The 26,351-nt window shown below is 47.0% G+C and overlaps 1 long non-coding RNA gene across 1 annotated transcript in view; it reads right to left on the bottom strand.

Annotated features, from left to right (window-relative positions):
• The window catches only part of LOC127668141 (uncharacterized), a 62,624-nt gene extending 43,298 nt beyond the window's left edge, over positions 1 to 19,326 (bottom strand). The window contains exons 1-2 of the long non-coding RNA XR_007974012.1: positions 19,273 to 19,326; positions 15,670 to 15,807 (exon numbers count right to left, since the gene is read on the bottom strand). This is a non-coding gene — a long non-coding RNA (uncharacterized LOC127668141). The remainder of the gene's footprint in view (positions 1 to 15,669; positions 15,808 to 19,272) is intronic.
• Between the last annotated feature and the right edge of the window lie 7,025 nt (positions 19,327 to 26,351).

The raw sequence follows: 26,351 nt of genomic DNA, 5'->3' as shown, positions 1-26,351 counted from the left end.
TCTCTCCTGACTTCTCGAGGTGGTCATATATAGCGAGCTGATTTCCATTTGGTGGTATGGCACTTTAGTGTTGCTGTTTTGAGCCTTGCTATAGGCTATTTGGGGCCAGCACAGAAACATAATTTTGGGGAAAACAGGAGGACTTCCTATTGGGTTTAGGGAGCAATATCCTAGAAATGTAAACTATAGACCAAGGAAGGAAGGACAGTTTAAACCTGAAGTACAAGAAAAAAATGCTTCAGGTTCAGAAAGACAGGTCAGAAAGTAAAGGTACTTGCTACCAACCCTGGTGACCTGAATTCAACCCTCTAGAACCCGCATGGCAGAAGGGAAAACCATCCTCACAAGTTTTCCTCTAACTTCTGCCTGCACCCTCTGGTGCACACGCCTCCCTCATCTGCGTCCATAGACAGATAAGCAAACACACTAAAAACATTTTAAATAAAAAGAGATACGTTACTTCAAAGAATGGAAAGGTCACCATTGCTGTGCTTAGGAACAGGTACTGTAGTTTTAGGATCAATGTTTCTTTTCTGCCTCTTCCATTCTGAAAAAAACACTCATTGCACTAATTAAATCCTACCTGAAGATCTGGTTCCTACTGGTTTCTATTCTTTGTAGGGAACAGAGAACAGGGTATTAGAACTACTAACAAAAAGGGGGTGGGAAATAACTATTAACAGAAACAACAATTCAAGTGGGAGGCTACCAGAAGAAATTGTGCCTGAGTTTAAAAAGTAACAACTTACATAAGAATAAAGGAAAATGAGTCTTGTCCCTCTGGCTAAGGAAGGAGGAAGCACCCTACACCTGTCTGCTGAAGGGATTAGGGAGATACAAGCACCTTCAAGTCACCCAAGACGTGAGAAATTGAAAGCATAGCAGGCTGGACCTGTCATCGGATGATATTTTTGGGAGAGCTTATTTTGCAAGCTAGAATTACAGAACAGAAAGATGCAGTCAATTAAAAGTATTTAAGGATGAGTTTCTGGCGTGGGAGAGGATGGCAGGAGAGTCACAACCTGTGACAAAGAACCAGAAGAGACTGCTATTTCCACGAAGGCCTGTGTGCCACTTTAAAATGACATTTTAAGATAAACTGATTACACCCCAATAACCAGTTCAAGATGCCAACAAAAGGGAGTGGCTCATAGAAGAATTAGCAACAAGGACCCAGAGGCTCTGCCTCACCGGGAAAGGTTGCTGTATTTGTTATTTCAGCTCTGACATCTTCATTAAAGGTCAGGTTAGCAGTGGGCGGGACTATAAAATCTCACTGCCGTAGAATCCCCACACTCGGTTTTCATGGCTTATGAGACTCTACTACCTGCCCCACCCCCCACAGGAGCCTGGTTATTCCCACACCCAGGTAGGAGACTCAGGAGCCAACATGGGGCCGATGGGAGAGCTGAGATGTGAGACAGTCAAATAGATCTATGCGAACATGCAGGTAAGAATACAAAGCGTGTGGTTTCCCTCTACCCTACTTCTGCGCCCTGGGTTCAATAAAATGAGATCTGAGTCCGAAGTTATTGAAGAGATGAAGATATTTAAGAGAAGAAATTTCAGCTTTCTTGTCTCTCTCTGTCAAACCCATCTCTCAGAGAGCCTCAACTCTTAGTGACTGTAGGAATACCCATGTCTTCTATTGCACTTAACTTCTTGTAGCTTGATGGAGTCCCGTCATCTACACAGAACCTCATCGAAGACTCCATGCACATCATCCGTCTTGGTTCTAATCCAATGATTGCCTCACATTCAACAGCCTTTCCTCTTTGGGTGTGTATCTTTTTTCTGGACACAATCTTCCTCACCCACTTTTAACTGGAAGAGCCGACCATGGTTTCTCTGTCTTACACTCCCGAGCCCCACGGAGTCAGACACATAGAAGATGCTTACAGTAACCTTAAACAATAGCCGCTCTCTAGCCTGTTCTCCTCCTCTGTGACACCATTACCTAACTGTGGCCCCACAAGAAGCTGTATCATCTATTTGGGGAAATGTATCAGTTTCATAAAATACAGTGTTTCAGTTGCCTGAGATTCAAATCTCTTTGAATTAGATTTTATCTTAATGGAATGTGTACTTTTATCGCTAGTCTCTCTTCTTATGTAGTAACAATAGTAGAAGCTAACAGCCGGGCGTGGTGGTGCACACTTATAATCCCAGCACTTGGGAAGCAGAGGCAGAGGCAGGCGGATTTCTGAGTTCGAGGCCAGCCTGGTCTACAGAGTGAGTTCCAGGACAACCAGGGCTATACAGAGAAATTTTGACTCAAGGAGGAGGAGGAGGAGGAGGAGAAGGAGGAGGAGAGGGGGAAGAGGAGGAGGAGGAGGAAGAGGAAGCAGCTAACATCTATGGGGTGTCCATCATGTGCTAGGCAGGTTAAATTATGTATATGTGCCATTTCATTTCATCTTCATAGCCATGCTCCTCGGTGTCTGGCTTAGGAGACCAAGGCACAGAGAAGTGAGGCGATGTCCCCAAGCCCGCACAGCTAAGGTTAGCATTAAAATCCACAAGAAACTCTGCTTTAAGTATGCCATGCGGCATAGTCACAGAAATGATTGTACGATGGACTGTATCCCCCAAACACACACCTCAACTATTCAAATGTAAACACTTTGCATGACTGCCTTATTTTAATGCTCTCAAAACATTTTTGAGGTTTATATTATCTTGTTTGGGGCTCTATTAACCTAATTCTTAAAACACTACCTAAAGTGAGGTTTTTCTGACTCAGTTTCCCCCTTCCTATAATGACACTGTGAGTAGTCATTGCAAGCATCACTCAAGTGTATGGATGTAAAGAATGCAGATCAGACCACAGTGTGTGACTCTGTCATTGCAAAGTTATCACTTTCGACCTGTCACCTCTGACCTCTGACCTTCCTTCCTCATCAAGGTCTCCTTCCTAAGTTGCAGATAGATGCACACTCTCTAGTTACTACACAAAGCCTGGTCATTTCTAATATTCGGTCTGTGCTTTGAAATAATTGTTTTGTCAAATAATGAAGAAATACGGCTGAAGGAAAAGTTCCAACCTGCGTGAAGCGTTATTGCCCCCGGCACCGTGGCTGGCGTGTACATGACGGGCAAACACTTGGCGATTAATGTCTAAATAAACTCATGCAGAAAACTGAAAGAACACAGCCAGGAAAGAAAGCAGATGGGAGGCTGGGGAAGAAGGCCACTGAGGCTGAGTTGACCTGCAGGAGGCCAGGCAGGAGAATCACCAGGCAGAGTGGAAAGCACTCTCTGTTTTCCCAGAGTCGTGTTTTATTTAACACTTCACCTCGTTCACGGTCAACCTTGTCTATTTAAATGAAATTAGGATTTCCAAAAATACATGTTATGAAGTCACTTAAAGAGCAGTCCGGGCCCACCTCCAAGGCGTGCGAGGATCTCATTGAAATGGAAGGAAGGAAGTTTACCACCAGGTTTGCATTTCTTCCTTGCTTTCCCACGATTTTCAAAGGCCTGAGTCCTAACTCTTTCTCTAATATTTGGACGGAAGCTCAGCGATGGTGAAAATAGATGCTCCAAAGATCTAACCTAAATATTTACATTCTGCTTTTTCAGTTAAACAATTGGCTTTGTTCTTTAAGTATTTAGGGTCAAAATACTTAAATGTTGTAAGACATCAATAACCGGAGGATATGGGTGGGAATTTTTCTCACTCCATAGTCTAAACTTGCAGGTTTTAGCAAAACCTTCACAAGAATTGGGAGCTGTAAAGCATAACACACACACACACACACACACACACACACACACACTGGCTTTGCATTCTTTTTACACAGAAGCCCCTCCCTTCCACTTCCCTCCGCCAACCCTGGCGTGCAGATATAGCCCTGACATCATGACGAGAGTATTCCCAACCCTCGCACTGTGCAGACTTGACCTCAGGGGTGTCCGTGAGCTCTGTGTGCATCGACACCTCACCTCGGAGCATTCCTGTGCGTTTGCAGCCACTGTCCCTCAAGACACAGAAGTCAGACCCGGGCACCGGGAGATGATGCAACTACCACAAATGATGGCACACCTCAGATGTCACACAAGAGCATTGTCGTCGTCCTTGTTGTCGTCTTTCAATGCAGGAGGTCACTCCTGTGAGGTCATCTTCATTCCCTTCTGTAAACTGAAGTTGTCAGCTTGGGTGACAGAGCTAGGTAGGAAGGACTGACTACCTGGGCAAACTTCAAGAGGGCTTTTTTGAGGTTAGGTCAACCTGGCCTGAGGTTTCAGAGTCAAGGACCCAAAGTGGAAATGACAAGTCAACAGAATGGAACTGTGATACCAACAAGTGAGAAACGAGAGCGTTTTCTTACGAACCGCTTCCTTTGCTCGCTTCATTTCACAGGCATGCTCTGGCCCTGAAATGTGTGTGTCTGAACCCTGGAGCAAGCCTCCCCACCCCCACCCCCACCCCACCCTCACCCCTCACCCCCTCCATCCTCCCACCCCCCCCGAGGTTTTCCCCATAATGAGTTTCCAGAACCGCTCTCGTTCGAGCTGGAAACCAGAGTAAGATGACCGGTCAGGTAGCTGTGTGTGTGGCCAGTTGTCCTGAACTGGTCACCTTTCTAAGACTGGAAATGAGCCTTCGGTAATGAAGCCACTTAAGGGCCTTTCACTGCGGAAACCTGGAGGAGGCGTTTGGATTCCCAGTCACCTCTGTCAAACCAGACTCAAGCTTCCACAACTGAGTCACTCCTGACCTTCCTCTAGGTGTCACGTTGCTGGTATCAAGTTCCACCTGTTCCAATTCTTGGTTGATGACTACGGTTTACCCTTGAGAGCTGAGTGACAGGGACAGCTGACAGACAGGCTTCCAAACCAATTATAAGGGAGACCAGGAAAACAAAATGAATGCCACACACACACACACACACACAAAGGGGTGGAGTTTGAAGGCAAGGAGGACAAGCTGGTGTTCCAGTGAGTGCCTTTGTCCAAAGCCGTTTCTTGGGGTTGCCCAAGGTGAGGAGGCGGATCCGTTAAAGGGCATCGGCAGAGGGCCTAAGTTTACATTGTTGGAGAAAGAGCGTGAGCCCGGAGCCCTGAGGGTCTCCTGCACACGTCAGAGCTGGCAAAGGAGGACCAAGAAGAGACCACATAGATCTCTAAAGACCACTCGGGAGTACTGGGCACCGCGATCCTTAGTACCCACACTCTGAGGGAGAGCCGGAAGGGCACCACTCTGCTGTTTCCACAGACCTCAGTGCTGCGTCCAGGCCTCCCCGGTCCCCGCTCTTGCCCGTTTTGGGGAATTGCTTGCTGTGCCCCTTCCTGATCCAGGTTTTCCCTCGCTCACTTTCCCGAGAGTATCCCCCCCCCCCTTTCCTGTGCTCTGTCTTCAGTGTGCGAGGAAAGCTCTGACCCACGGATGACTGCTCAGTTAGCACTCTCCTGTCCTGACCTTGCGGGTCTAAGGAGCATAGGACAGCGTCAACACTGATGACATAGACGGCTCCGCAGAGACCGTGCGATCTGGTTCCAGCTCACGGTTGCTACGTGCGCTTGCAGTGCGTGTGGTCTTGCGGTGCTACCTCCGGGGCTTTCTCCCCGTTGGTCTGCTTATGTCTCCTGCTTGAGGTGTTCTAAATAATGAGCCCAGTGGTGCTTGGCACACGGTCTGTTTTCCTCTGTAACTAAGGCATCAATGCTGAGCATTTCCATTAGTCACACGTGGTCGAGATTTTACGTGATTTCTTAAAGGCATTTTTGTGTCTGGTTATTATCGGCCCAGAAGAAAGCATGAGCTGGTCAGAGGTCACCAGGCTTGATTCTCACTTGTCTAAAGCTAGCTCTTCTTAAGCGCCTATGTCTCTGAGTACAGTCTCTCGCTTTAATAGGAAAGAACAAGTCTTCCATTTGAGACCACTTCCATTTAGGACTTGTCAGTGAAATTAATTGTAGGGCAGACTTGGGGGAATTAGTTTGTGCTTGAGCAATCTAATTTCACTGACACCTTTCTTTGATGCTGACATGATATTAAAACCTCTGTGGGTAGCCCTAGCTGTTCCCTGGGTGAGGAAAGGCTTTGATGACTTCCCGTCAGACGATTGTTCAGGCTTTTCATGGCCGCCAAGCCTTATTATAGCCGTCCTGAACTTCCATCTTCTACAGGTTTTTCTGACCCTGACAAACATTAAGGAAGACGGAGGTTCCTTTGCAAAGCGGAGAAGCAGCGCAGGAAGAAGAGGCGCGTCTGTGTGAAGCAGGAAGACAGATTTGTGAGATCAAAAGACAGCGCAGAAGTCCTGCTGGATGACTCACTCCAAGGCTCCTAACAGCTCTCTACACTGCTCCTTGCTCCCTTCAGAATGTAAGGCCAAAGTGATGCGAAAGAGAGACGAAGGGCCTAGCCCCTCCCCTCCTCCTCGGTGGAGCCCGTTTCCAGTTAGGCTTCCACACTCCATGGAGCAACTGGGCTGCGCTCTGCAGTCATTCATCAAAAATGTGCTGAGGGCCTACCTCACTAAGCCCCGGGGACAAGCAAACGCTCATTGCCAAAGAATGTGACGATCCCCCCTCCCTCCCAAAAAGGAAAAAAATCGTAAAAAGTCAGTATGAACAGGTAAATAGGTGAGCATGTGCATCTTAGCAAACATTGCCCAGATCCATTTCCACATCCTGTCTCCTGTCACACCACCCGCGTGACCTTGGGCTTCTGTGTTCCAAGTAGAAACCCACTCAGAGTGCACAAGTCTGCCGCGGTTAAATGAGATAGCGGTTCCTTTGTTCTTGATTGTTGGTTGTTGCTGTTTGCTTGTGTTGGTTCTAATGGGATGTCTGGAAGGAGCTCAGTCAGAAAGGGTCGGGGAGGGATTCTGTGGATGGATACCGCTACCTGGAGCTGAACTGAGGCAGAGAGTATAAGGATTCTTATAATCACAGTCCCTTTCCCTTCCCCTCCCGTCAGACAGCTTTAGAAGGCCATCTTCTTACCCTCGGTTCCATATGAACGGCAGGACTATTGATGGGCTGCATATATGGAACAGGGCAATGGAGTGCCCTGTTTACTCAGCACTGCCCACCAGAGGCCCTCTCAAGTCCTCTTCCCCACCTTCTCTCTCGCTCCCCTGCCCTCCCCTACCTTCTCTCCTTTCTCTCTCTTCGCCTTCCTCTCTGTCATTTCTCAGGCTGACTTTCCTAGTGAACCACCACTTTTGAATTCCTTAAAACCAATGAGTCATGCGCCGGTCCGAACTTGTGCACATTCCTGTCCCATACAGAAGCCTTGCCTAATAAGTTTTTAGTTAATAATAAGACATCGGGCCAAGATTAGGACTAAAGTTAAACACACACTCACACACCACGGGAAGGTCTGCATAGCGAGCTTCCCAAGAAACACCCTTTACAGTGACCTCTCTACATAATTTCACACACAACATGGTAACATGTGTAGGAAGAACCTGGACCTCTACCCGGAGTCCTTCTGGGGGAAACAAAACAGATTCTGGTAAACACGGAGAGACAGGCCTCTGTATAGAGGCAAGTAAGGCTAAATAAAGTCAGACGCAAGAGTGTCGGGGAGGGAGGACACCCGCAGGACATGGCTTCCAGTAGGGAGCATCTGCTCGCAAAGCACCTTGGGAAGGAGGTTGGAGGGCAGTGGGGGCAGCAAGCAGCCACGTGACTTCAGAGCGACCTGTGGTAGCAAGCAGAGATCCCGGAGATAACAGATAACGTGGCCCTCTGGGAACAGATCGGGAGGAACGGTGAAGCCTTCCAGAACACCCTGCTACCCACCCAGGCGAAGGGGCCGGGCGCTGAACATATCAGAGGAAAAGGCGACATGCTTTGAGCTGCATGTTCACCCAGCTTACTCACGTTTATCTCAACTGGGACTGGAATGCCCCAAGCACAAAGCCGACCGTGTCAAAGGCCGGAAATGAGCTGTTGAGCTCCCAGAGGCCACCCAGGCATCTAGGGGTAAAGGCAGGCCTCTTCCTCACTATCAAGCACAAGAGCATCTAGAGGATTTCACAACCACCGCGATTTTAAAGTTTTTAGTTAATTTTTAATTTTTTAATTAATTTTTCTAAATACTTTTTATGCTCGTGCCTTGCCAGATATCATTAGTTCTTAGCGACTAGGAAATCTATATTTTTGCTTTTTGTTCCATGATTCGTAATGCTACTCATGGTGAGAGCATGTGTTTTCATTTGCTGAGTAAACTGACCACGTTTCTGACTCAGATCTTAAGACTCCCTAACATATGGCTTTCCAGGAGCCTTGATTCACTCCTCTACAAGGTCCTGCTGACCCTCGGGGGACAGTTTCTACAGTAAATTTACGATCTCGTCCCAAAAGTTCGTTCAGTATGTTGGGCTCTGTGTGGAGCCACGTTAGCTGCTCCCAGGCCTGGGGGAGGGGACACAGGTGTCAGTAGCACTGGAGAAAGGACTGACTTGGGGAAAAGAAGTTTCCTCAAGCCACAAGGTAAGTCCGGAGAGGGCACAGCAGCTCGGGCAGTCCTGCTCAACCAGCCAGAAGTGAGCTGGAGACAGACAAGGAGAGCGCCTGGCATATACGGGCTACACAAAACACATGGGCATGCACACACGCACACACACACACACACACACACACACACACACACATGTTTAAGAACCAGCCAGAATTGCATGAGAACAGAGGAAAGAAGGATAGAGGGAGAAAGGGACAGAGGGACGGAGGGAGCAAAATTCTACCCATAACCCTCACCAGCCGCTCCCCTCCCCAAGGTCAGAACTAGACTCTTAAGCCAGTTAAACAGTTAAAGGCCTTTTCTCCATTCCCCAAGAATCAGGGCTAAATGAAGGTCAGATGTCTTCAGGTTCCCAAACACCCTCCCCGCAGCCCTACCCACGCATACTCAGAGAGTTAAACAATTGAAGCCTGAGGTCACTGATAACTGGACTCTTCCCACGGGGCGCGATCCACTGTGTTCAGGGACACCTGCCACTCAGAAGAGAGGGCCGAGGCGTAGGCATCTCCCTGTCCGTCCTCCAGCCCTGGCTCGCCTCCATGGGAACCGCTGAGGCTAAGGAGCTATCGGCCAACTTCAACAGCAGCCCCAGCTCCCCACAGCACACTGGCTCCGTGTTCCCCAGGATGGGACCTGGCAGGGTCACAGGAATAACACAGCAGCGCTAGGAAAGCCAGAGATTCACAGTGTTGTTTCTGGAAGGTGGGGGGGGGGGGGCAAGCCTGAGTTGGGGAACCTGAGGCCACACAAGGCTGAAAGAGGCTCTTGTTGAACCAAAGTGGCTGCTCTGCAGGCGTGAAGCCCACCGCTCCTTCACACCTCCCTCTTAGCTGAATTCCTGAAACCCTATGACTACAGCCCTGAGAAAACTTTGAGATCAAACCCCTGTGGAAATAGATCAACTCAGTCACTAGCGAGAAAGAAATGAACAAAACGAGGCACTCGACAGGAAGGGGCTGTGTGGGTCAGAGAGAGATGAGCGGCTACTCAGCCGCTGTGGCACAGTCCAGACAGAAACCAGGACAAGGCTGACTGTGACAGAAACTCACATCTATAGAGTTCAATACTCGGGAGGTAGATGCAAGACGGTTGCCAGTTTGAGGCTGGCCTGGGCTACACAGTGAGTTCAAGGCTAGCCTGGATTAAGGTAGCAAGACTTGCACTCAATAAAATGAAATCTAAAGGGGAATGAATCTTCACTTTGCCTTTCTTCTTTCAGCAAGAAAGGTTGGAATTCAGGTTAGCTGTATCTCCCAACCTAGAAAAGACATGTCAGACCTCAGGGTCAGACAGAGGTCCAATGTCATTCTCTAGACTCCTTACCTCCTCCTCCTCCTCCTCCTCCTCCTCCTCCTCTTCCTCCTCCTCCTCTTCCTCCTCCTCCTCTTCCTCCTCCTCTTCTTCCTCCTCCTTCTCTTCCTCCTCCTCTTCTTCCTCCTCCTCCTCCTCTTCCTCCTCCTCCTCCTCCTCTTCCTCCTTCTCCTCCTCCTCCTCCTCCTCCTCTTCCTCCTCTTCCTCCTCCTCTTCCTCCTCCTCCTCTTCCTCCTCCTCCTCCTCCTCTTCCTCCTCCTCCTCCTCTTCCTCCTCCTCCTCCTCCTCTTCCTCCTCCTCCTCTTCCTCCTCCTCCTCCTCCTCTTCCTCCTCCTCCTCCTCTTCCTCCTCCTCCTCTTCCTCCTCCTCCTTCTCTTCCTCCTCCTCCTCTTCCTCCTCCTCCTCTTCCTCCTCCTCCTCCTCCTCCTCTTCCTCCTTCTCCTCCTCATCCTCTTCCTTTCATGACAGTGTTTCTCTGTAGCCCTTGCTGTTCTGGAACTTGCTTAGTAGACCAGGCTGGCCTCGAACTTACAGAAATCCACCCTCCTCTGCCTCCTGAGCTCTGGGATTAAAGGCATGAGTCACCCACCCATCCATTAATGACGACACTTAATCTCTCTCTTCTTTCCTACCCTGAATCCTCCAGAGATGAATGAATGAATGAATGAATGAATGAATGAATGAATGAATGAAATACTCAGGGGTTTCTTTTGTTCTTGTCTATCTCGAAGGCACCAAAGCTGAACGATCTTTCAGATTGACTCCCCTTGAGGACAGACTCTCCACAGCAAGCGCCCTTGGAGCACATGCCCAGTGGTTTCGTGATGCTGCACTTTGCTGTGACACATCCTGGTTGTCCTGTGTACGCAGGCTTCCCCTCCTCCTGGGCTATTCGCATGGCTTTGTTGATCCCTGTCCCTCTCTGTTCTACCAAGGGATCTGGCCCTACACTACTCTGCCCGTTTCTAGGCCTTCTCCCTGATGGTCACCTCTACACTGGCGCCCAAGGAGCTAAAGAATCTTAAAACTCTTCGTGATCTCTGAGAGTCAGATTTCTGTCACTGTGACAACACACCTGGGAGTAGCAACTTACAGAAGAAAAAATTTCTTTGGCTCACGGTTTCAGAGCTTCAGTCACACATTAATTGAACCTGTTAGTGAGGCCCTCATTGTGACAAGAGCGTGAAGACAAGTCACCCTGCTAACCTGGTAGCAGCAAGGAAGCAAAGGAGTTAGGAAAGAGCCTGGCCCCAACCCTTCAAGTTCATCCCCCACCAAGCCACAGACTTATCACCAGGCCCCACCCCCTACCAGTTCAGCACCTCCTAACAGTGCCATGGGCCTCTGGAAACATCAAGTTGAAATGATAGCATTCTAGTTCTTAATTTTTTTCCTTTGTTGAGCTGGAGAACTGGTACAGCGGTCAAGATTGCAGAGTGATGGTTTTCAATCTGGGTCCCGACACCCTCCCCCCATTTGGAGGCCAGATGACCTTTCCACAAGGGTCTCCCAGGACCATCAGGAAACACAGGTATTTACATTACGATTCATAACAGTAGCAGAATTGCAGCTATGAAATAGCAACAAAAATAATTTTTGGTGTCACCAGGGTCAGCACAGCATGAGGAACTATATGAAAGGGTCACAGCATTGGAGAGGCCAAGAAGCACTGTTCCAGAGGAGACAGATTCAGTTCCTAGCACCCGGATAGTAGCTACAAAACAGATAAGTTTTACATAAGAAATTATGTTCCTGGGGAATCTAACGCCCTCTTCATCTGGTCTTTATAGCATCAGGTACACATGTGGTACATATTCAGGCAAAACCCACATACCCATAAAAAGATTTTTTTTAATATCTTCTAGTGTTAATCCATCACCTAGGATGATTTTTAACGTTTCTTCTTTTGCTTTGTTTCTTGTTTCATTGTTGTTGTTGCTGCTGCTGCTGCTTTGTTTTGGGTTTTGTTTGCTCTTTCGATATCTGATTAGAGCTTTGGTTAATTTTTTTTTTAACCACTGCATTTTTAGATAAATCATCCATAAGCATTAGATTCTGAGTCGCCAACAATTCTAAGTCTAGGACAGAGGTCTCCAATGGAGTATGCCGTTTGGTCATAGCTTCTTAAACTTTGGGCTGCAACTCCACCTGGGGTCACAACTGGAAACTGTTTCTGAGGGCACAGCAATGAAACGTTAACTCACAATCAAATAAAGACTCTCAGGAGTTTCTAGCAGCAGGCACCCATGATGCCACAGAGGAATTCTCTACGGCTTTGCCTCTAGAGTGCACAACGTGGACACTTTGCACTGTGCCTGCCATCTTGTCAGAAGGCCAGCAGACACTGCCTCAGCCCAGAGTTGAGGTGAGTATACAGCATGAATTGTAGACTTCTGCTTTACATACAGAATATTCTGAATATTCTACTGGGGTAGAAACATAATGGTTTGTGGAAAACAAAGACCAATTGGCTAGTTTTGCTATTTGAAAATTTCATGCACATATTATACCCTGATTGTTCTCTCTTACTCCTTACCCCGTCTCCTTCCCATCCCTTTCAACACTTCCTACCTCTGCCAATCTCCCAGATTCAGGACTGTGGGTTTTGTTATCTGTGTGTAATTTGGTCATTAGTCATTAACAGGTCGACGACTAAAGGCAGTGATTCCCCTCCCCCTATGCCTATCAGTTGTAAATATATTCTGCTACTGTCTTAGTCAGGGTTTCTATTACTGCACAAACTTCATGACCAAGAAGCAAGTTGGGGAGGAAAGGGTTTATTGAGCTTACACTTCCACACTGCTGTTCATCACCAAAGGAAGTCAGGACAGGGACTCAAGCAGATCAGGAAGCAGGAGCTGATGCAGAGGCCATGGAGGGATGTTACTTACTGGCTTGCTTCCCCTGGCTTGCTCAGCCTGCTTTCTTATAGAACCCAAGACTACCAGCCCAGGGATGGCACCACCCACAATGGGCCCTCCCCCATTGATCACTAATTGAGAAAATGTCCACAGTTGGATCTCAGGGAGGCACTTCCCCAACTGAAGCTCCTTTCTGTTAACTCCAGCCTGTGTCAAGTTGACACAAAACCTGCCCAGTAGAGCAACGATGACTAAGGCCTCTGTGCTCCCTTGTCCATCCGATTCTGACTCTTTTTTTTAATATTTATTTACTTATTATATATAAGTACACTGTCACTGTCTTCAGACACACCAGAAGAAGGCACCAGATCTCATTACGGATGGTTGTGAGCCACCATGTGGTTGCTGGGAATTGAACTCAGGAAGAGCAGTCAGTGCTTTCAACCACTGAGCCATTTCTCCAGCCCCTGCTTCTGACTCTTGATAAACAATTCTTATGTAGAGCCAGTGCAGCCAACCAGCTGTGAGCTGGTGACAGCCATAGCTGTCCATTGCCCGGAGGTGGTATTAGAGCTGTGCTGATTGGCTTTTGTCACCTTGGCACAGCTCCATGTTGAGGAGGGAATCTTATCTGAGAAACTGCTGTTATCAGATTGGCACGTGGGCAAGTTGACTGGCCAAGCTCTTGAAGAACAATTGGTGTCAGAGAGCTCACTCCGCTGTGGGCCGTGCTGCCCCTGGCACGTGGTTCTGGATCGTATAAGACTGACTAGGCAAGCGCGAGAAGCAAGCCGGCAAGCAGCAGCTCTCCACGGTCTGTGCTTTGGTTCCTGCTTCCTGGTTCCTGCCTTGAGTTCCTGCCCTGTCTTTTCTCAGTGATGGATGGCTGTGAAGGGAAGCAAACCCAACAGAAGCCAGGGTAAGACAGCGATCTTTCTCTTCATACTCTTAGGTACTTCCCCCCCCCCCTCCTCTGCAGCAGTCTCAGAGCCTCGGGGAGGATGATACACACGTCTTACTTAGACCAAGTACTCAGCACCCACGTAGCTACAAACCTCCACATGCATCCACTGGAAAGACAAGCTTTTCTGATTGAGGGTGAGAGTGGCGTTTGTTTATGAGTTTGTTTATGAGTTAGAAGGCAGTGTGATGCTGTGTTAATTTAGGCAAATATCAGTATTCCGTTCTAGCCTAGAGCTTAGGACCTTCTCCACCCTGTTTTGTTGTTTCGTTTTATTTTGAAACCAGGTTTTTGTTGTTGTTGTTGTTGTTGTTGTTGTTGTTGTTGTTGTTTTCAAGACAGGGTTTCTCTGTATAGCCCTGGCTATCCTGGAAGTCACTCTGTAGACCAGGCTGGCCCCAAACTCAGAAATCTGCCTGCCTCTGCATCCCAAGTGCTGGGATTAAAGGCGTGCGCCACCACTGCCCTGCTGGAACCAGGTTTAAGTACCAGGAATACACTCCTGTACTCCATTCCTGTAGGCTGGGTCTCAAATCCAAACAGAGAGCAGCTGGTCACCCTACTACCGTCATGTTACTATTGCACATCTTGCTTGTTAAGTCATTCTCATAGGTCATGGGATTAACAGTAGTTGGGCACGACTTTCATGCCTCTCCTGGTCTCAGCAGCCTGGGCCTGAGAGCTGCCAGGAAGGAGGAGGCTTCCATCTGGGTTCCAGGCTTCCGATACTCTCTTACCATCATTCCTCAGCACGTGAGTATCAAGTTACTGCTTCTTTGAATTGTATTGTACTAGAATGTTTGATTTGAAAAGTTGCTGTTCAAGTTGCTGACTTAAGCTTCATTTTACAAAAGCAATAAATGAATTTTGACTTGGAATTATAGTAGAACTTTCAATGGCCTCAAACATGCTTCTCCATTTTGTACTAGGTATGCCTGCAAAGTGGCTTTCCCTGCATTTGACACTTAGCGTTTCAAAATATCAATCAACTTGAAAAAACATCCATGACGGTTTACATTCCCACAAGATTTGTTTCTTTACGTAAGAATAAATAAGTTCTTGCATTTTTCTAGCATGCAGATTTATCTTCATCTTTAATACATTGTAAAATTATACGTATGACTAAGTAACTACACAGTTAAAGAGGACATGCTCAACTTACTTTTCCTGTTAGGTACATGCAAACTAAAAGAGTTTGAGCATCTCTGCCCTTGAAGGGAAGTCCCAGTATCTTTCCTTGATTGGCATAGCCCTTCTCCCTAAATTTTGTACATTTAGCTACCCGAAATTCTCAGGTCTTCTTGAGCGACTTTAGCAGTTTCCCAAAATCATTTTGCACACTTGCCTCATGCCTGCATGTTCATTGAAGAACTTCTGCTTGTTTTCTAACACTCTGTCCTTGTCAGTCATTCAAAGAACTTCCCACCCCTTCTAGATACTCTCAAGTACCCTTAGAAATATTTTGCATCAGGACCACTCTGAGAGAGAGAGAGAGAGAGAGAGAGAGAGGAAAACAAGGAAGGAAGGAGGGAGGGAGAAGCAGAGGGAGGGAAGAAGGGAGGAAGACCTGAAGGAAAGCAAGCCTTTAGCACTTAGTCCACCAACTATTCTGTTGAATAGATGCAGCAACAGATGAGTTGAGCTTTTCAGAAAATTACTCCCTGAGGGGAATTCCCCATCATCTCTTTTGGCCAGCCAGTCTTATATCTCCCAACCAATATTTAGCCAAATAATTTTTTTCAAAAAATATGTAATGGGGCTGAAAAGATGGTTCAGTGGTTAGGAGCACTTAGTGCTCTTGCAGGACTTGGGTTCAGTTCTCAGTACCTACAGAGTGGTTTACAATCAGCTATAACTCCAGTCCCGGGGGCTCTGATGTTCTCTTCTCATACATGTGGTACACACACATACATGCAGGCAAAACACTCACATATGCAAAATAAATCATATATATATGTATATATATATGTGTGTGTATATATGTGATATGTAATATACATACACATCATCTACATCTACATCTACATCTACATATATATACGTATACATATACATACCTTAAGTGCCAGATCCCACGTTTCTGAGGTTTCTTACAATATTATCCAAACACCATTATCCTACAGCAAGGGGCCACACTTTCCTTGAGTTGGTCTACCTCTGCCGCCCATTGACTATAATCAGCTCAGTTTCTTTATCTGGGAAAATATAGGAAATAATAATGAGTTATATTATGGAAGTGACAAGCTGAAGTTGAGTAAATGTTGACTGTTGCCACGCTGTCTTGTGCAGAAACCTTTAAGTAAATAAGCACTAAATGAATTCTAAATCTAGATCAGCCCTGTTCCTCTAATGAATGTGGGGTTGGAATGGGGGACTAACAAGATGAGAAATTGAAGAACCACATTAATGAAAACATATTAAGTGTGTGTCTATTTTTGTTATCGTTGGACCCTACTGCTTAGTTTGTGCTCAGTTAATTATTTTGGATTGTGGAATTCACCATATATTCCCCCATAATTCCCCATGACCCCCCACGCTTTTCTGCCCTGGGCAGACTTGGACTTCCACTGTGGTTCAGACTACTCTTTCTCCAGCATTCTCCAGCTGTCTATTGTCAGAAGCCGGATATGGGCTAACATTTGATGTGACTGATGTTGAAGGAAAAGAAAAAGACATGACAGGAAGTGACAGTTCAATAGAGACCAACATTCTATCCGTAATGTAATGGGAAATGATTCATGGAGGCGGCATCTACACAGGAGGAAATGTTCTAGTATTCCAGAGAGTAGGGAAGGCTTCTTTAAAAGACAAACAAGTAACAACCGTGGCAGGTTCTAAGCAGAATGAAAACGAGTTTTAAAAGCAAAGAGTGTGTTGTCCAAATTGTTCCAGTTGCAGGTGGTTAGCACAAGGTGAGGCAGCGGCACAAAGAAGGGGTTACAGGCGTTGGGAAGGTGGTCAGCAGGTGAGCTTGCTGCTTGTTCAAGCATGGCGACCTGAGTTCCAGTCTCAGTCATTCATACAAAAAGCTGGGCATGGCCACACATTCCTGTGACCCAGCACTATGGGAGACAAAGGCAGGAGCGTCACTGGGGCGTGCTGGCTGCCAGTCTAGCTCCAGGTTCGGTGAAAGACCCTGTTTTGACAGTATAGGACAGCTTCCATGTTCCTCTGACTGCCACACTTACACCCACACTTATACACACACACAGACAGACACACAGACTACACACAGACACAGGCACACACAGATACATATAAACACACTTATACATTCACAGGCACACCACACACACACACACACACACACACACACACAAGGGATTTTTTACAAGCTCATATAAATGTCACATTTATCCAGGCATGGTGGTTCACGCCTTTAATCCCAGAACTCTGGGAGGCAAAGGCAGGCAGATCTCTGTGAGTTCAAGGCCAGCCTGATCTACAAAGTGAGCTCCAGGAACAGCCAGGGCTACACAGAGAAACCCTGTCTTGAAAAACAAAAACAGCAAACAAACAAACAAACAAACAAACATCACATTTAAACATGTCTCAACATCCGTCTCGGCAACTTACAAGCTGCCTTCAAGTACATCTGCCTCCTAGCTAACCTCCCACCACACACACACACACACACACACACACACTCACACTCACACACACTCACACTCACACACAGACACTTCTCTGCTACGGACGCCTCTTCTGAGTTTTATTGCCTCCTCCTGCAGGCAAGTCCTTTCCACGGAGGACTAGTGACCAACGTCACCAATAATTCCAGATAAACAACATCCTAGCCCACTGACCAAACAGGAGTGATTAATTCTCCTTAGGAATGCTGACCAAAAGAACCCCACCCCCACCTCCTCACCCCTACCCTACCCTCTTACATGCGCAAGGGAGCACACACTCTGAGCTCTGGCCTCTGACCCCATGCTGCCTCCATCTTCCAACCACTTCCGGCACTGGGGAGAGCTTTTATACAATTTCCTGGCACTGAGCATTTCATCTGACTTTTGGTCACAAGCATTTCACCTGTTCCTAGAGCTTATGAGCCGTTTCTAATGGCAAACTATTAATGAAGTCATTATTCAATAATGTACCTGTGAGTCCTTAATATTTGACATTTCCAATGTTGCTTTATATTGAAACATAATTATTCTTTTCGTTCAATGTTACTTTTTAACAAGTTTCTCCTCGAGACAGTTCTCAGAAGGTGACTGGCAGGGCATATGCTGAAACCAGCTGCAGCACGACCGACCGTGTCTCTCTCAGTGGCAGCACGGTGTCTCTCTCAGTGTCAGCTGTCACGGGTGTTCAAGTGCCAGTCCTCCGCTGCAGCCTGACTTCCTCACCTTCAAAGACAGACACTCCTGGCACTGCCAGGCAGAGCTCCGATCCTGTCTTCCATGCTTATGTTCTTAGAGCATGTCTCACATACTAGCTTAGCAATGTTGGTGGCTCATGGCGAGACTGAGGCAGGAGGACTAGGAGTTCCCTGTCAGCTTACATGAAAAACAAGTCCCTGTCTCAACTCTCCTCACACCCAGTACACACACACACACACACACACACACACACACACACTACTGTCTTAATTATTATAAGTATAGAATAAAAAGAAAAGCAACAAACACATCTTCGCAGTCAGATACATATACGTATATGTATACATATACACACATATATATTAAACACTGTCTGCTACTCCACTAAGAGTCTCTCATTTCTGTCTTGACAAAAAGGTCTCAATAAATCTAAGGGACTTTCCTCATAAAATGTAATCATGTGATCGGCGTTGGTCCCTGTTGAAAAGTACTGTATTTTCAAAGGCAAGCCACTCACAGAATTGCTTCCTTAATATTGAACCCACAACAGATGTCTGGATACCATCCACAACCCTTCCTCTTAGAATTCCCCACAAGGGAGCCAGGCATTTACACCCTTTTAAGTCTCCACAGGTGATTCTAACACAAAGCCAGGATGCAGGAACCAAATAAACCAACCAGTAATGAGGTATTCATGCCAGCTATTTTGAGGCCCTGATTTAAATTGAAAACAAACTCCACTGAGGGCCTGCTCTTCCTCCCCCTGCCTTAGGCTTCCTGCCTAAGTCCTGCTCCAAGTCCTCTCCCAGCTCAGGGCTACTTTCTCTGAGTCTCTAGATCAATCTTTAGGTCTTTCTTAATCCCAGCTTGGCCAGGAAAGGGTCCAGACTCTTGGGCTCCACAGTCACCACCGGTTGTCTATTTATGAATTTCATTCCCTCCCAAATCACACACGTTTGAAGACAAGTTTGAACTGGACTTGGAAGGCGCAGAGCCTGGTGCCTCTGAGACATCAGAAGGGCGTGTGCTGAGGCGAGCAGGAGGCCAAAGCTGGCAAGGCTCCGCTGCCGCCACACGCCCAGTGGACTGGGTCTACGTTACAGCATGTACGTATACCACAGCCCTGTCTAGGGCAGGACTCGGTATCCCCAACTGGCAAGCAAAAACAGAGCTTTTTCATCTAGTGACTCGTGTTCATCAGAGGCACCTTTGTCAGAAGTGTGACAAGAGAGGTGTGCCCCCAGTTTCCTCTGCTGCCTAACTTTCTCAGACAAATGTAAGCACACTGCCAGTATGGCACGTGTCACGCTGCATCCACAATACGAAAGTTACCTTGAGATGTGTCCTCTGCTGGAAGGGACCACCCTGATGAGGCCTGACCCAGATGAGAGCCCTTCCTGTTGCTCATGGTCATGAGATCTTTGCATTTCAAATGAGCTTATGCCACTTAGAGTGAACATGTAAGATTTGCCTCTAAGCCAAAGCTGAGGAGTTTTCTGGTAACTAGCATTAATGTTCTCCACGAGGAGAGGGATGTTCTGAGTCACCTGAATTTTGTGCCACTCATTCTCAGAGAGGAATCCGTAGAGCTAGCACCTCCCGGAACTGAGCTTGGGACTTGAGACTGGATCACTGCCTAGGCTGGTTCCAGAGCAGTTCTCCCATTTTGTACTGAGCCTTAACTGTCCCGGCATGCCTCCCAGGAGCTCCTCTGGTGCCTCCAAGGGCATCTCTTCCCACTCAGAGAAAAGGGATCCTTTGGGTTCCTACTGCAGCCAGAGGGACTTGGGTCTTCAATTCCTGGGGCACAGAGAACAAGTGCTCAGCTAGACACAACCTTGTGCACATCAGAGAGAATCAGTAGCCGCGTGCAATCAACGCTGTGCTGTTCACAGAGCCACGCACCCGAGCATAAGCTCCTGAAACTTCACCCAGCACGGTCCTTTCACAGGCACAGACACGGGCACGCGGTGGGGGGAAGGGGCAGCCAACAAGCAACCGCACAGTGAATTGGAGGAGACTGCCTCTAAAGGCACAGGAAGCTGAGGTTGGACTTTATTCCAAGATACAATAATTGATTGTCTAAAAATAGCATGATGGAAGACAAGGACAGAGAAGTGCGCGTTCTTCCTGCTCACAAGAGCTCATCGGGTTTGAGGAACCGAAAGGTAAGGACCAAAAGTCCCTCTTCACCAGCTGGCTCATTCAGGAAAGTTGCCTCACCACTGTGAACTTTAAATTTGCTTCCCTGAAAAATAGATCCACTAGGAGCTATCGTGAAATTTTGTGAAATAAAACAGATGAACCAGTCAAAACCAGTGACCCAAGAAATGTTGCTTCCCTTCTTTTCCTTCTTTATCCATCCACAGGCAGCACTCAGAAAGCACACATTGGATTCTTTTTTATCATCCATCCCCCTCCCTCACCTCTCTCCCCCTCCCTCACCTCTCTCCCCCTCCCTCACCTCTCTCCCCTCCCTCACCGCTCTCCCCCTCCATCACCGCTCTCCCCCTCCCTCACCACTCTCCCCCTCCATCACCGCTCTCCCCCTCCCTCACCGCTCTCCCCCTCCATCACCGCTCTCCCCCTCCCTCACCGCTCTCCCCCTCCCTCACCTCTCTCCCCTCCCTCACCGCTCTCCCCCTCCATCACCGCTCTCCCCCTCCCTCACCGCTCTCTGTCACCCCTGATCCCATTTCCACCTCGCAGCTCTCCCGTGTGTCTGTCCCCTTTTCCTCCCGCATGAGTTCATGTCGCACATGTCTCCCCTTATGATCTCCTCCTCCTCTTGCATCTCCCCCTTCCTGTTTAGATTTCATAACCTAAACAAACATATATACATTTACATATAAGTTGCACATATAACAGAATGCACCTATTTGTCTTTCTGAATCCAACTTGCTTCACGTAACATAATGATCTCCAACTCCATCAATTTTCCTGCTGATGTCGTGATTTTGTTTTTTCTTTATGGCTGAAAAAAAATCCCACTGTGTACATGGACCCCATTTTCTTTGTAGTCTCACAGTGACCGACTTCTAATTTGGATGCATTGCTTGGCTATTGTGAATACTGCAGTAAAGAGATAGACAAGTATCTCTATGGAGAATTGACCCAGCATCCTTCTCGAATACTCCCGAGAGAGTTTCAGCCAGGACAGCCATTTTTTTAGGGTTTGAGGAGCTTCCACACTGATTTCTTTTTTTTTTTTTTTTAACAAATAAGATTTTAGTTTATTAGTATTTCCTGAATAATGTAAAGATGGCATGGATTAAGTAACATGCTTATTTACAGGTAGGGATGGAAATACAGAATTTTGTAGGTAAGATCTTTCCATTTTTTTAATTCAATATGTTTTTTATTTACATTTCAAATTATTTCCCCTTTTCAGGCCCCCCCCACTCCCCGAAAGTCACATAAGCCCCCTTCCCTCCCCCTGTTCTCCCATCCACCCCTTCCCACTTCCCTGTTCTGGTTTTGCCCTATACTGCTACACTGAGTCTTTCCAGAACCAGGGGCCACTCCTCCGTTCTTCTTGTATTTCATTTAATGTGTGGATTATGTTTTGGGTATTCCAATTTTCTAGGCTAATATCCACTTATTAGTGAGTACACACCATGACTGATCTTTTGAGACTGGTTACCTCACTTAGTGTGATGTTCTCCAACTCCATCCATTTGTCTAAGAATGTCATGAATTCATTGTTTCTAATGGCTGAATAGTACTCCATTGTGTAGATATACCACATTTTTTGCATCCATTCTTCCATTGAGGGATAACTGGGTTCTTTCCAGCTTCTGGCTATTATAAATAGGACTGCTATGAACATAGTGGAGCACGTATCCATATTACATGCTGGGGAATCCTCTGGGTACATGCCCAGGAGTGGTATAGCAGGATCCTCCGGAAGTGGAGTGCCCAGTTTTCTGAGGAACCACCAGACTGATTTCCAGAGTGGTTGTACCAGTTTGCAGCCCCACCAGCAGTGAAGGAGTGTCTATTTGAACAAGTTTACATTCCCATCTGTGCTGAATGAGAGTTCTTCCTTCTCATTTTGACGAGTGTGAGAAGACATCTCAAATTAGTTTGTTTGCTTTTATCCAGTGGATAGGAATAGTGAAATACTTTTCAAGAGTTTTTTTTATTAATCTTGATTTTTGTAAATTTGTTTACATTTCAAATAATATTCCCCTTCCTGATTACCCCTCCACAACTCTCTTCTCTTCTCCTCCCCCTTTGTCTCTGAGGGTGCTCCTCCACCCATTCACCCACTCTACCTCACTACTCTAGCCTCCCTTTACCCTGGGGCATCAAACCTCTACAGGACCAAGGGCCCCCCCTCCCATTGATGTCCGACAAGGCCATCCTCTGCTACATATGCATCTGGAGCCATGGCTCCCTCCATGTGTATTCTTCTTTGGTTGGTGGTTTAGTCCCTGGGAGCTCTGAGGGGTCTGGTTGGTTGATATTGTTCTTCCTATGGGGTTGCAATCCCCTTCAGCTCCTTCAGTTCTTCCCCTAGCTCTTCCACTGGGGTCCCCAGGCTCAGTCCGATGGTTGGCTGTGAGTATCTGCATCTGTATTGGTCAGGTGCTGGTAGAACCTCTCAGGGACAGCCATACCAGGTTCCTGTCAGCAAGTGCTTCTTGACATCAGCAATAGTGTGGGAGTTTGGTGTCTGCAGATGGGATGGATCCCTAGGTGGGACGGTCTCTGGATAGCCTCCCTTCAGCCTCTGTTACATTTTTTTTGTCCCTGTCATTCCTTAGGACAGGAACTTTTCTGGGTTAAAAATGTTGAGATGCATGGATGGCCCCGTTCCTCAACTGGTGGGGTTTTGATGGCATCTACTGGAGATGGTCTCTACAGGGTCTATCTCCCCTTTGCTAGTATTTCGGCTAAAGTCATCCCCGTTGGGTCCTGGGGCCTCTCGCTTCCCTGACATCTGGGACTTTCTAGTGGCCACCCCAGTTCCTTGTCCCCAATTGCTACATATTTTATTTAATTTCCTAACCCTCTGTACTTCTCTTACAGTAGGTAAGGGAGGGGGAGAGTGGTGAGGGAGGGGAGAGCGGTAAGGGAGGGGGATGGATGATAAAAAAGAATCCAATGTGTGTTTTCCGAGTGCTGCCCATGCATGGATAAAGAAGGAAAAGAAGGGAAGCAACATTTCTTGGGCCACCGGTTTTGACTGGTTCATCTGTTTTATTTCACAAAATTTCACGATAGCTCCTAGTGGTTCTATTTTGCAAACTATAGGCTATTTCTTGGTTGTGTTATCTTATTTTAGTGTTTATTAACACTTATTTTTGCGGATCATATATGCTAAGTCGTTACTTTCCTTTCTTAACACAGCTGTAGTGTAGCCTATATTTGAACCTACCCACTGCTGAGGTCCCTGGGGACCCTCACTTGACACTTCAGGGGGCTGCTACTGTATTTGCTTGCTAATGTACTGTCCTCCTCCCAGTAGAAAGCCACCACAAAGAGGTCAAGCCTTTTTCTGTCTCTGTCTGCTTGATTTCCAGTTACTAGTGCAGAGCCTGAGCCTTAGTGACAATCACACACACACATACACACACACACACACACACACACAGACGCACGCACCAAAAAAAAAAAAAAAAAAGAATAAAAGGAAAAAGGAAAAAGAAAACCACTTGATGAGTGACAGAGAGACGCTTTCTCATCTATCTCCTTCATCTTTATTTTATTTTATTTGGTTTTTTGAGACAGGGTTTCTCTGTGTAGCCCCTGGCTGTCCTGAAGCTCACTCTGTAGACCAGGCTGGCCTCGAACTCAGAAATCTGCCTTCCTCTGCCTCCCAAGTGCTGGGATTAAAGGCATTTGCCATCACTGCCCGACTTTATCTTTTAAGAAATAGTATATCTTGCTAATTATTTTCTCTTTTTGTTTTGCGAGATGAGGTGGGTGTCTTACTATGTAGCCCAGGTTGGCCCCAAACCCACCATCTCCTAGCCTCGGCTCTCTAAGTCCTGTGATTGCAGGCATGCACCAGCACGCCTAGCCTTAATTGTTTCATCCTAGATTTGCACTTTGTAAAGACTATAGTTGCGCGTGTGTGTGTGTGTGTGTGTGTGTGTGTGTGTGTACGTACATATCTACCTGGAACAGCGTGCACTGTGATAATAAGTGATAAATTTAGTAACATGTGTAAGATATCAAAATGAAGACACCATATAAGAGATCACAGTTATCGCTAGAGAAAGACAACAGAACAGGCTCTTGAAGAGGAAGGAGCACCAGACGGGAACTTGCCAACATCCTGTGGTTCTAGTTGATTTGGGGTTTTACTGTATTTCATTTGAAGGGGCCATTTCTTTGCTTGTTCTCTCTCTCTCTCTCTCTCTCTCTCTCTCTCTCTCTCTCTCTCTCTCTCTCTCTCTCTCTCTCTCTCTCTCTCTCCCCACCTCTGTCATTTCATTTTGCTTTGGTTTGGTTTTCAGTTCTTGTTTTGGAAGCATTTTGTTTTTTGTCTCCTGTACTGAGAAAAAAAATCCTGAGCCCTGAAAGTCCTAGAGACGATTCTGCTGGTGGTTGGGGATTCTCCTTGCTTGCCTCTCTTGCTCCTCCCCACCCCCTTTATTGCTCCTCCATCCTATATGGAGGGTAGATAATGCAAAACCCATAGAAACCAATTGCATCCCCAGACAGGTGAACTGAACTGAACGGAAGGGGACTTGGATATTAAAGGAATAGCAGGCAGTGTCTCTGCTCCACAGCCTTGGGAGGTGAATGGTCTCCCAGGTTTACACATGTGCAAATTAACACAAAGCAATTTGTCTAAGGTTGAGCAGGCCACAGACTGCTGAGCCAGATGGGGAAGCCAGGGCGAGGACTTCAGCTATCAAGCCCTTTCCTGCGTCCAGGGTCCAGCTTGGTTTCCCAGCAGATCCTGTAACCGTCAGCAGAACTCAGTCTCCTCCACTGAAGAAGCTGCCATTGTCCTTAGAACAACGCTGCTCCCCAGAGGATGGAGCCACTGCCCTATCCCTGTCTGTTAGCGATGTACTTGTGAGAATTAGTTCACGATAAGAGCCAGTCCCCTTTCCCCGGGTTATAAATAAGCTCTTGACCTCAGTGGCTTTTCCTTGTGTTGGTTATAGCTCCCAGGGGCTTCCTCACTCGGCATTGAGGATGAAGGACAGGGAACACGTGGGGCTTGTGGTGGGGGATAAGAAAGGCACCAACTTCCCATGGCCTTTGAAGAACTGGCCCAGAACTTCTCCTCAGACCTAGCTTGCATGCCTTCCTATGCTCCGATAGCCAAAGTGAGTTACGTGATCAAGGCATGACCAGGTCTGTCATTAGCAGTGTCCCTCCACACAGGGCACTATCTATAGATAGCACAGCTACAGGCCGTGCTACAGGGCCAGTGGCACGGAAACAGTATGCCACAGGTGACACATGCTCTGCTTTTTCTCATTGGCAGGTGGGGTTTCTCTTCCATTGCCAGCAAACATACTATTAATAACTTGCCTGTAGCCATTGACGTGTTATTCCTTTGGGAGGCACAAGCTGGGGAGGAGGTCATAAATACCCGCCCCGCCCCCCCAGACTTCCCAGAAACCACCGATCTTTATGGGAGAAGCAACAAATAAACAAGCATCCCCCGTGACCCTTTCTGATGTCCTTGGTTCCCCCAGAACTACCAGGACCACACCAAGACAATTTAAATATCTTCTCTTGGACTGCAATTAGATCATACAAATGTTTGAAAAGAAACAAATAGTATTGGTGACCCAGGCTGGCTTCACCTTCCCACTGTCCAGGCTGCACTTTTAAGTGGAAGGAACCTCGGTTTGAAGTGCCCGTATTTGCTGTGACATTTTCAAAATCTTTGGGTGAATGAACATCTTCAGTTCCTGGGCCCCACAAACTATGTGGCCAGCCTAGCTAGGAATAGATTTATCCTCCCTGGATCATGTCCCGTGACACCTCTAGTGAGGCCAAGTACCTCTCCTCTGTGCCCTCACTTGGCCCTGTGACTCTGGCCATTGACACCTCCGCACTGGAATTTATCTCTATATTCTCTCCTCTAGTTCATAGGTTCCTTGAAAGCAGAAGCAAAGAGTACATTATCACTGTATTTCCCACAGTCGATGAGTAAATGATTATATAATGCTGGGCAGAATCTTCATAAAGTTTCCAGTCCTGTAACATTGTTTTTTTTTTTTAACTTTGCAGAAGACAAACTGCTATGTCAGGCATAGTGCACATGTCTATAATCCCAAAGTTTGGAGGTAGAGGCAGGAGCATCAAGAGTTCACAGTCAGAACCAGGCCAGCCTGAGCTTATGAGAACCTATTGAGAGAGAGAGAGACAAGGAAAGACAAGTAGACAGACAGACAGATGACTGACTGACTGACTGACTGACTGACTGAGACATA

The sequence above is a fragment of the Apodemus sylvaticus genome, chromosome 17 (assembly GCF_947179515.1).
Source record: "Apodemus sylvaticus chromosome 17, mApoSyl1.1, whole genome shotgun sequence".
Taxonomy (NCBI): domain Eukaryota; kingdom Metazoa; phylum Chordata; class Mammalia; order Rodentia; family Muridae; genus Apodemus; species Apodemus sylvaticus.
This window is presented reverse-complemented; position numbering and strand designations above follow the sequence as displayed.